We start from the raw sequence: 12,430 nt of genomic DNA on the forward strand, positions 1-12,430 counted from the left end.
CATCTGTGAGACATTTCCAGTTTTCTCTAGCTATGGGACCACCCCATAGCACCCTGGAGCACCCTGGCCCTGGAGGAGGGAGGTCTGTGAGCATCCAGCTCCGCTGTGTACTAGAGGTTTCCAGGCCACTCGAAATCTCATTGTCCTTATGAAAATCAAAACACTGCCTCTTCTCTCACAGGAGAAGTGTAAGGATGAGGCAAGACCAAAAATGCAAATGAGTAATAAATAATGAAGAGGGAGACATGACGCGTGAAAGTGGGTCAGCAGTACTCATTCCATAAAGGCAATGTTGGAAGGAGCACCACGGGACCAGTCTTATCTGTCCCAGGGTAACCTCAAATGTGACCTCCACCCTGGAATGCGCCTGCCCAGAAACAGCCATCCAAAACACAGGTGTCTCTGGATGCCGGGCCTTCTTACCACTATTTTCAGGACTAGACACTCTTTGTTCATGCCATCTTTCCTAATGACCCCACTAGCCTTGCTTACCTCCCTGCAGAGGAGGAGCATGACAGTCCCACTGCTTAGACTCCAACTGCCCCATTATTCTCTGGTTAGCAGATCGTTGTCCAGTGACATTCCTCTGTTATAGGAATGCCTCAATCCAGGCTCTGGATGCTGTTTCCTGTCTCCGCTTTTCTGAGTAAGTGGATAAAAAAAGGGGCACCTGGGTGGCTCAGAGGTTGAGCATCCACCTTCAGCTCAGGTCGTGATCCCAGGGTCCTGGGATTGAGTCCTGTATCGGGCTCCCCGCAGGGAAACTGCTTCTCCCTCTGCCTATGTCTCTGCCTCTCTCTGTGTGTCTCTCATGAAAAAATAGGTAAAATCTTTAAAAAAAAGTAAATAAATAAAAATAAATGGATAAAAATGTGGTCCATACAAGAGTTAGGTGAAGGGAAGATTAAAAAATAGCATTAAAACTCTCCATTATGTAGTGTTTCCTGTAGGCAGAGCATGCTGCCAACGGCTTTACCTATATTTTTCCTTGTTATCCTGCCTGCAAAATTTTTAGATACTTAATACTACATGTGAGTAAACGAGCATGGAGGCAATAGCCTACCTAGGGTCACTGGGCTGGTGAATGGCAGCACCAGACTGGCCTGGGTCTCTACGCAGTGTCCTTCACACACGAACTAGAGCTGTGTTCCTCAAAGTGTAGCCCTGAAGTGCCAGGGCCTCCCCCGGGAGATGGTTAGGCATGCAGACACTCAGCCCTCCCCCAGAGAATTACTAAATCAGAATCCGAATCGTGACATCATCCCAGAGGGAGTCACATGCAAGCTAAGGTTTGAGAGGCACTGTTAGATTTCGATAGGCTTTAAGTAGATAAGGGAAGGGGTAAGAAAGAGCAATTCTAATCAAACTGTTGGAGGACTTCGGGAAACAGAACTGTCATGATTGAGCACAGCCGATTCTAGTCAGCTACCTTCTGTTCAGCTCTTGGACCGTAGCATCGATAATTGCACAGCGTCTTATTGTGCTTATGAGAAAAAAGTGTACCCACTTCTTGTAGGAGACTATTGATCTATGGCAGAGAAGGAAACATTTTGAAAGGTTTGATTAAAAATACAAATTTTTAGCGGAGAAGTAAATGGACACCCACAGGCCTCACATTAAAGGTTTTCCATTCACCCTGTCTTTTTTTAGAACCACGTTGCTGAGAAAGAATAAAATGCAGAGGTTAATGACTCTTGCAAAAGGCTCTTGTTAATCGATTGCCACCAGGACTGGATTTTTGGATGTGTGTCCTGGTAGACATTCAAACTGCCAACACTGAAACTATGCATAGTACACCGAGCAAAAAAAAAATGCTATAAAATTAAAAAGGCAATAAATTTAGAATGACTGAAACTTAAGTGCTTCTTTGGAGAGTTCAGTCTGTGTATTACCCAGAGAAGGGGAGTTCGAGGACCCTGGAGGCAGGATGAAAAATAAGAGTGTTTGTCCCCCATAGTGATTCACTGCTATATGCAGGCCAATCAAAAAATGCCTCGGACAACCCTCTCTGAATGAGAATTTGAATCCGCTGTGGGGGACATGAAAACGAGTTGCCAAATTCAGTAAAATGTTTTCACAAATGTAATCCGCTCTACAACTGGAGTTTTGGGGTCTTGGCCAGCAGGAGACGAAGTCACATTAATTCTGATTGAAATGGACTGCCAGCTACCCTGTCTCTTGGTCCTAATCTCTCCTAAGCGAGGTGGGTTGTGAGGGAGGCAGGTGAGGGTGAAGGAGGCAGGATGCAGGGACAGCTGGGGACCAGCTGAAATCAAAGGGTGGCCTGTGACCAGTAGGGGGTAGACAGGGGACCTGGTCAATTTCGAGCAACGCTGTTTATTTCTGATCTGGAAACGGGAAGGAAACAGCTGTGCTTTGAGCCCGGGTCCCTGTGTAAACCTCAGGACTGGCCATAGCTCATTTGTTTCCTAATGAAATCCAGAGTGGACACTTTTATATGGAGAGTCTCTATAATCTCCAGTCCAACAAAAGTCCACATCAACATCTGGCCCTGCAGAGAAGCCCAATACATCATTTCCAAAAATGCAGGGATCCTGCAAAGATTGATTCAGCCAGTGAAAGGCCACTTGCAAATCTCTGCGGAGTGAAGGGGCAGCTTTATTTAAAATAGCCCTAAAACTCAAAAAGGAAGACTTTCATTCCTCTGGGCTGATCCCAGATTTTTTGCATAGGCCACATGGACTCTACTCCTCAGAGGTTTTAGTTTTATTAAATGTGTGTTCCACAAACATTCTCTACTCAGGTTATTGGTTTGCAGACTGTCGGTGGTGGGCGAGGCAGTGCGTTGTATTGCCTTGGACAGCTCCCTGCCCATCCTGGGGCAGGAAGTGCCTCCTGGCTCATCCTGGGGTGGTCCGGCTCTGCAACTTAGGTGTTGGCCCACTGGGCTCCTCTCTGAAGCCTCTGTGGAAAATCTCCTTCTATGTTCAGTGAGGATGTCTGTAGAGTCCAGCTCCTGTCCTGGAGGAACTGAGGTCCCTGCTTCCTTGCTAGTCATCTACTGGGCCGGATCTTAGTTCTCAGAGGTCTTCCCCTGGTCGACATGTTTAGCACCTAACCTCAGAACTGCAAAGGCACTTGGAATCGTACTCACACTTGGAATCTTTGTGACTTCTTCAGCTGCATCTCTCTTGCTGCCAGCTAGAGAGCTCTCTTCTTTCAATGGCTCATGTGATTAGATCCAACCCATCTGAGAAATCCAGGATACTTTGCCTATTTTAACATCCATCATCATAATTACGTCTTCAAGTCTCTTTGCCGTGTAATGTAACATACTGAAAGGTTCCAGGGATCAGGGCATGGACATTTTAGGGGGAAGGTAGGGGTATTAATCTGCCTACCACCATCTCAGAGTAAGGACAGGTGAAAAATTGCAATGCACAACTGTTGCACCATGAAAAATCACCTCTGGAGGTATCTTGATAGGATGATCATGTAGCAAATATTCATTTTTATAGGCCTATTGAATTTTTAGAATTATAAATATTTTATCTTTAAAGTAGCATAACATGGAGCACCTGGGTAGCTCAGTTGATTAAGCATCTGACTCTTGGTTTTGGCTCAGGTCATGATCTCAGAGTCCTTGTTTTGAGCCCCATGCCTGGGTCCACAGAGTCTGCTTATGATTATCTCTCCTTCTCCACCCCACTTTCTGCTCAAAAACAAAAACAAAAACAAAAAAACATAACATCTTGTCCTGTGTTTAATACTGTGCATCTAATCCTATGAATTTGTGTGAGTGTGAATTTTTCTCTTTAATCCAAGACTTATATCATACTAGCTTTTCAGATTAAAAAGCTGAAATTTAGAAAGGATAAGTAATTTGTCTAAGTTTTCATGGTAAATGCATCTAGAAATAGCCCCTGAACAGAGGCATTCTGAACCCCAATCCAGAGTTTACTATATCATATCCACTTGCACAAAAAATGCTGTCTGTAGAAACCACAATGAGGTAAATGCATAACAAATGGGGGAAAAATACATCCTGATGTAGCTCTCTAAATATTATCAATATACAAAAATTACAAGTCCCCCCAATATTTGGTAAAAATAGAAATGAAATGAAATGAAATGCCTGAAATCTTTTTGCAGATTATAAAATTCATTTACCACCACAACCCAAAAGAGGAGGAATTATAGACATTCTCTAACCTTTATTTATTGAAACCACCCAAGTCCATCAGGTAAAAATTTAATAGCAACTACTGGCTTTTTTTTTCCTGGCTTCTTTTCCCATTTAAAAGTTGCTTAATTGACAGAGGAGGGACATGAAATCTAGGTCATGGGTATTTCTTTGTGAATGTTTAACCTCCAAATGTCAGGTTCAAATATTGATAAATGAAGAAAACCCTCATGGCTGCTTCAGAGACCCCAGGGAAAGAATAGTTTCTTATTATAATCTGACCAAATATATCCAAGCACTGGTACACAGAATTTATCTAGAATGAGATTTGGTATTTCAACATATTTTTATGATCTATCTTAATATGAAAAGGTAGATATGATACAAATACTTTTAGAAATTAATAAAACCTTTTACTTAAAGTATCCTATGAGTGGCTGATACAGGATGAGAAATTTGCTGTTGACCACGTAATTCGTTGTGTTTAAAACATTTCAAATAAAGTGCATTGAAAAAAATTTGAAAAAAAAAAGTGCGTTGAGAGAAATCATACTGGGGTGGGGGGAGAAGCACATAATAGTACAACAATAGGAGAATGCAATTTCCAAATCATTTTCAGGTTAAATAAAAACCCTTTTCTGGATGTATTAATTTCCTATGACTAATATCACAAGATGGTAAGAGCCAGAATAATATAAGCTGTAGTTAACTGACAGTAAAAAATAATTTTGCCATGTCACTGGCAGGGTTTTAGACCATGGAGAAAAGAAGAAAGATTTGAAAAAGAATAGGAATGTAGCTGTCTCACTCAGCACCAAACCGTCAATGTCAGTGTCCACACTTGGAAAGAAAGCAGATGAAAAACAAGATGAAAAATTGTCTCTGACCACAATTTTAAGCAAAAATAAATACAGAAGAAAAAGAAGTTTCCCTTCAAACAATCCAGACATGACTCAGGCGGAGAACAAATGTTGATTTGAATTCAACTGTGTATTTTCGCACTAAAGGAGGTTGTCTGCATAATCTGGTTCGACTATTTTCTGGGGAAAAATTGCAACACTTGCAGGTGAAAGACTGGCCTCCCCTCAGCTCCAGGTCTTCGGATTTCCACATTAGTGCTTATTTCACGGAGTCAGGCAAGGAGTGGAAAACAAATTTGATAAATAACACAGCAGGCAGTAAAAAACAAACACTTCTATTAAAAATTTAAAAATCCAGAAATTGTCCTAAAAATGTTTTCTTTTACTTTCTACTTCATTGAAGACTCTCCTTCTCCAGTCAATGATACTAGTTTTTCAATAAAGAGCAATCAATATACATTCATTAAATATCTCCCGTGACTAGAATATGCTCCATATAGCAAAAGAAGTACTATTTCAATCTTTAACCAAAAAGCATCATTCCAGTGATGATTTGAGATTCCAGAAGATCGACAGTGCTATGCAATCTGATCCTGCGTGGCATTTTTGAGGACTCTTCTGTTGTTAAAAATATTTTAAAGATTTTTTATTCTATAGAAGTATTTTGGGGTAAATAAAAATTTTCTAAAAAGCCAAAGATATTTTTTTTATTTCCCCCTGATTCCCCAATACCATTGTGGAAAATAACCATTAGACAGTCTTATGTGTGTGTATGCACACATATACACACACAATCTAATGCCACATGTGTGTACATATTAATATACACATATATAGTACATATACACAGAATATATCTATATCTTAAAAATGGCTACAGAGTATTATATTGAGTGAATATTTATAACAGAAACTATCTTAACCAACTTTAATTTAACTAATTCATCAACTTCCCTTCCCTTTGCAAACATGCTAGCAGCCACTCACTACCTGCTGATAATTTACCAGTAGGTTTATCACGGCGTGGCCCCACCCCTCCACTCCACCATCTGTCTACCAATAGTTCTGTGTGTTACTAATGAACATTATATTTGTTAGTGTAATTATGTAATTTAATTAGGCATAATATAATATAATTGAACATGAGTATGAAAGGAAGGGGATATGTTTCTCCAATAGCTATATTTTTTTCATAAATTTATTTTTTATTGGTGTTCAATTTGCCAACATACAGAATAACACCCAGTGCTCATCCCGTCAAGTGCCCACCTCAATGCCCATCACCCAGTCACCCCTACCCCCCCACCCACCTCCCCTTCCATCACCCCTAGTTTGTTTCCCAGAGTTAGGAGTCTTCCATGTTCTGTCTCCCTTTCTGGCATTTCACACTCATTTTTTCGCCTTTCCCCTTCATTCCCTTTCACTATTTTTACATTCCCCGAATGAATGAGACCATATAATGTTTGTCCTTCTCCAATTGACTTGTTTCACTCAGCATAATACCCTCCAGTTCTATCCACGTCGAAGCACATGGTGGGTATTTGTCGTTTCTAATGGCTGAGGAATATTCCATTGTATACATGAACCGCATCTTCTTTATCCATTCATCTTTCGATGAACACCAAGGCTCCTTCCACAGTTTGGCTATTGTGGACATTGCTGCTATGAGCATTAGGGTGCAGGGGTCCCGGCGTTTCACTGTATCTGTATCTTTGGGGTAAATCCCCAGCAGTGCAATTGCTGGGTTGTAGGGCAGGTATATTTTTAACTGTTTGAGGAACCTCCACACAGTTTTCCAGAGTGGCTGCCCCAGTTCACATTCCCACCAACAGTGTAAGAGGGTTCCTTTTTCTCCACATCCTCTCCAACATTTGTGGTTTCCTGCTTTGCTAATTTTCCCCATTCTGACTGGGGTGAGGTGGTATCTCATTGTGGTTTTGATTTGTATCTCCCTGATGGCAAGTGATGCAGAACATTTTCTTATGTGCTTGTTGGCCATGTCTATGTCTTCCTCTGTGAGATTTCTGTTCATGTCTTTTGCCCATTTCATGATTGGATTGTTTGTTTCTTTGCTGTTGAGTTTAATAAGTTCTTTATAGATCTTGGATACTAGCCCTTTATCTGATATGTCATTTGCAAATATCTTCTCCCATTCTGTAGGTTGTCTTTGAGTTTTGTTGACTGTATCCTTTGCTGTGCAAAAGCTTCTTATCTTGATGAAGTCCCAATAGTTCATTTTTGCTTTTGTTTCTCTTGCCTTCATGGATGAATCTTGCAAGAAGTTACTGTGGCCAAGTTCAAAAAGGGTGTTGCTTGTATTCTCCTCTAGGATTTTGATGGAATCTTGTCTCACATTAAGATCTTTCATCCATTTTGAGTTTATCTTTGTGTATGGTGCAAGAGAGTGGTCTTGTTTCATTCTTCTACAACAGCTATATTTAATGCATTGCGAAGATTCTATTAGGAGGTTTACAAAAGTGAAAGGAAAGAAGTGTGAAGGGAGATTACAAAATTGTAAATGTGTAATCCTATGTATTCATTTTGTTCACGTGCATTGAGGTTTCTGGTCCTGCTTAGTTATATGCATTCTGACTAAAACAATTCCCAGCCAACAACCCTGAAACTTAACTTAAAACCACAGGACTGTATGCCTTGCCCACATTTCCCATCTACCGTGAGTTGTGGAAGACCCTGTTCCATGTTCCTCTCACACCGTGTCTTGGGTCCTTGAAGCATACACCACCGGGAACATGTGTTTTCACCCTTTGACAGGAAATAGGAGAAAAATTGTCAGCTCTGGCTGTTAAGTATTTCCCCTTAGAAACAAGGCATTTCACTTCTATTTGCAATACCAAAGCAAGTCACATCGACTAACCTAACTGCATCATGGATGTGTAATCCTTCCTCCTGACCCAAAGGAGAAGGCAGGGGATTCTGGTGAACCATAATAATGCTTTTTAGACAAGTGTTATCTGGGGATTGTGGATCAAACTTTAGATATCAATTCATACAAAAGTAGGTGTTGTGGCATCCAGTCCATACAGAGAAGAAGGGCTTGGCTGACATCTTTTATCAGTTTCTCTATATTTTTCTTGACTAGTTAAGATTTATCCTTTAGTATCCGCTCATGGAAATATGCTACTTATGGGATGTATATTTTCTTCATTTCTGTCTACATCTAAAAATACTCTCTGTTGCCTTTTACTGAAAAGACAGTTTGGCTTAGTACAAAACCCTTGGATCTCTATATTCTTGAGGATATTATAGGCAAAGTTCTGGTAGCTTCCATTACTAAATATTATAAAGAAGAACTGATTAGCTTGCCGGAGATTTCTTCTGTGCAGAGGACTTGTTTTCTGTCACATGCCCCAAGGACTTTTAATGTTTATAAATTTATGGGCATATATCTCATATTTGAGCATTATTCCAATTATTTTCTCTCACGTGGGGCATGCTTTCAAGATAAATAGCCAAGTTACCTTTTATTTTGGGAAAATTTTCTTGAACAATATCTATAAATGTTTTATTCATATTTTTTCTGAAATGCCAATCATGCATGTATTGTATTTCTCCTGACTTCATACCTATCATTTTTTCTCAACTTATCATTCATGAATCTTTGTTGGATACATATTTCTCCCCCCGCCTGAAAGACAGCATAATGATTAAAAGTGTCAACTCTCAATTCAGGCTTCTTGAATTGGAATTCTAGTTTCTAACTTTGGTGAGTTATTTAAATACTTTTGTTTTATTTTTTTACAGGTGATTAATAATAGTACCTACCTACTTCACAGGGTTACAGCAAACATTAAGCAAGACAAGGCATATAAAATACTTAAAATAGTTCCAGGCCCATTTAAGCATTATGTATTTGCTGACAATGTTATTTTTTGGATCCTGTCCTCCTAGGTCTTTACTGTGCTTCCAACAATATCAATTTCCCGGTTCGCTGCTTCCAATGTGGTCTTCATTCTTGTTTATTTTGCTATTCAACATATTTTGTGAACAGTGCCAGCTTATACTTTACCTCCTCCTGTTTTCTGACCATTACTTCTTTCTGCTCTGCTTTGAGATCGGCTTTAGAGATGTAGGAGATTCATTGTCTTGTAGTATCTTTGCATACATTTTCTTTCTGATTTCCTTTATTTTTGAATGAAGGGAATTCTTTCAGAAGAAGCTATCATCTGGAGCTTTATGTGGTGAGAAGGCATGACATCTCTGGCCCAGAGGGATGTGCTGATTTGAAGGTAGATTATAGTGAACACTATGGTTATTCAGTAGAACATAATTTCTTATTGTAATGAACATGTGACTTTTCCTGGCATTTGGAATTTCATTGTTTCCTGGAAGAACAGGTAGGTCTTTGAAAGTAGATATGACTGGTATGGAGACATGGCTGTTAGGGAGGTAATTAGAACAAGAGACCTTGTAAGCAAAGGTAGAAGAATAGTAAAATGTGTTGTGTGTTGAAGCAATGTGGAAGGAGAACCGTAACTCATTGAAAAACATCTGTATCTCCCATATTTTTCCCCACAAGATGCTTAAGATATATGACTTCCAGGAATTATTTACTTATATAATCATAGTAATCTTCTGACAGTTATGAGAGAAGGGGACCCAGGCATCTTCTTCACAGCTCTGTTACTCTTTACTCAGGAGAAGATGTACGTGCAGGTGATTCTTGTCTTAGCCGATGTTATAGTTCTGACAGGTGATTTTTTAGAATCTTGATTCTCTATAAAATAGTGGCATGTTCTAGTTAATAGTCTTTTAGAATTATTTGGTGTGTTACATGCTACACCTTTTATGGTGCTGTATCTTGGGGGTAAATATCTTTCTCAGAATACATTATTTTTTAAAAGTTACAAAAGCATTTGTAACATGACCACTCCATATATTAGCATTTAGTTCTTTGTGGCTATATGCATATCAGATACAGGATTTATCATAATATATACTCAGTGAAGGCAAAGAATTTTGTTTTGTTCAGCGAGTGTGCCTGGCATATAGTATGGATGATTTCTTCATTTGGAAACCAAACACAAAGAAAATGACGATATGTGTAAAATTTCTATATGTGAAATAAGCATCTTGACAATTTTTTTCATTTTGACAAATTTTAATGAACTACAAATAGAATTGAATAATAGTCATGGTAAATTATAAAGATCTATAAGACCATCAAGCCAACCATTGTGACTTGAAACATTTACTGCTCACTTAGAGAGATTGCATGTGGCCAGAATCAAATAGTTTCTAAAAAAAAAAAAAAAAAATGCATACAATCACAGGGTGGGTGTTCTTCACTATTCCTCCCTTTCTGTTTCATTATACAAATATTTACTGACCTCTTCTCCAAATACATATAGAAAAGAATCCAGACCCTGATGATTATATGGAAAAGGATACCTTGAAATTTATATAATCCCTGCCGACAAGTACTCAATTTCTGGAGGGTAAATTAGCACATAAATACTTATAATAAAAAGGGATGAAGGTGAAAATTAGCATATACATCAAGAGTTCTGGAAACATGGAGAAAATCTGGACAAAACCTGAGGTAAAAGTTACATGGAGAAAGCCTGGGTTGAGAATGTATTCAAGGATAGGTGGGAGGATAAATGGCAGGAAAGGGCATCCAGGCTAAAAGATATAAATATGAATATGAAGCAAAAACTGAGCAACACTGTTGCCCCTGGCACAGGGAAAACTTTGGTGAGATGATCACAGGAAGTGAGGGAGATAATGACATGTAGACATCTCAGTGAAGACGGTATGTCACTGAGAAGGGCATTTATCTGACTGAGGGCCATCTAAAAACTAGGGGGTATTTCTCCCCAAATGAAGCTGTGTTGGACTTGATTGGAGATGGCATGGTGCTGGTGTTGGTGAACCACATCATAGTTCTCCATTGGCATTTGTGCTGTTCCCTTGGCCTTTGCCTTTCTCCTGTGGCTGCAATATAATTGCCAGACTTCAAACTTCATGTTCTCAAGCCATGGCATTCAAAATCTAAAATCAAAGATGTGTCTCCATTTAGAGAGGAAATCTCTGCCAGAAGCTCCCAGGAAATTTTCTCAAATGTGTTACACCATAGAAGAGGAATACATGTCCAATCCTGACCAAGCGAGATAAAGGGGTCTTTCCCAGACACCTCATAAAATTGGTTTCTGTAGACAAAGAAGGGGGGAGAGATTAGGGTGGGCCATAAACCATGTTTATCGCATGTGGTTTGGGGGATTATGAAATCATTATTTCACACGCTAATCAGATAGTGGGGCTTTATCAGATAGTGAATGGATAACCATTGAAAGATGTGGGTAGGAAGTCCACCATCACAAGAGTTGTAATTTAGACAGAAGATAACCATTGGTAATGTGGACAGGAGCCTTGGGAGGAGAAGAAGAATGAGAAAGAAATGTGAAGCACTCACAGTAGGTTGGGTGAGGGAAGGTGAGGGCTGGAAGTGGGCAGAATCAAGGATGGAGGACAGTAAAGGTTTCGTGATGATATTTTCTTGATAGTATGAAAAGAAATGGGTTGGCTGGGTGTTAGAAAGTGCACTGAAGAGGAAGAAGAGTCAAAGTTCTCAAAGGTGGTTTTTCTGGTTTTAGTCTTTGTTTTTATGTTGTCATTAATTGCTGAGGTCAATGGAAAGGAAAGGATATGCACAGATGTTAGAGACTCTCTAGCTAGTGGATAAGGCAAGGAGTTTGGGTTTTGATTTGGGGGGATTGCAGTACCTGAGGCATAAAAATCACCAGTTAAGCTAGAGATGTAGTAGTTAATGACACCAAATACATTTATTTACCCTATGGTTTTATTTAACACAGGCAGAGAGGAGGAACCAGGGCAGCATCTGGAGGAGACCAAACATCACCATCTCAATGTTAAAATATCCAGAGCAAAGGTATGTAAGATGGAAAAGAAAGTAGGAAGCATAGTATCACAAAATCTAAGATGAGAATTTAAAAAAGAAAAGGACAGTGAAGGCTACCAAATAGCATGAGGGTCAAAAAGAAAAGAATTAGGAAAAGTATATAAATGTAGAAATTAGGAGATTCTTAATAATACTATTGACAGCAGACCTAATGGAATGTTAGGTGTAAAACCCAGAAGGCAGGAGGTCATAGCACAACTAGAAGGTTGGAAGTAGGGAAACTGATATTATTTCTAAAAGTTTGCAGAAATGTGAATACAAAAAGTGTTCTGTGAAGATGGGGAGGGCCAAATAAGAATTCTAAAAGAAGAGGTTTATGGATATCTATAGACAGGGGAAAAGGAAAATCTTAAGGATGGTATAGAGGGGCGATATTGAAGTAGCGTGGGTCTTTGGACCAATGAAAACAGCCCAGAAAAAGAAATCAAACTTGGGGAAAAAAGTAGGGGCACATTATTTTTTTTTTAATTTGTTAAAGCATATACT

The sequence above is a fragment of the Canis lupus genome, chromosome 22 (assembly GCF_011100685.1).
Source record: "Canis lupus familiaris isolate Mischka breed German Shepherd chromosome 22, alternate assembly UU_Cfam_GSD_1.0, whole genome shotgun sequence".
Classification (NCBI taxonomy): domain Eukaryota; kingdom Metazoa; phylum Chordata; class Mammalia; order Carnivora; family Canidae; genus Canis; species Canis lupus.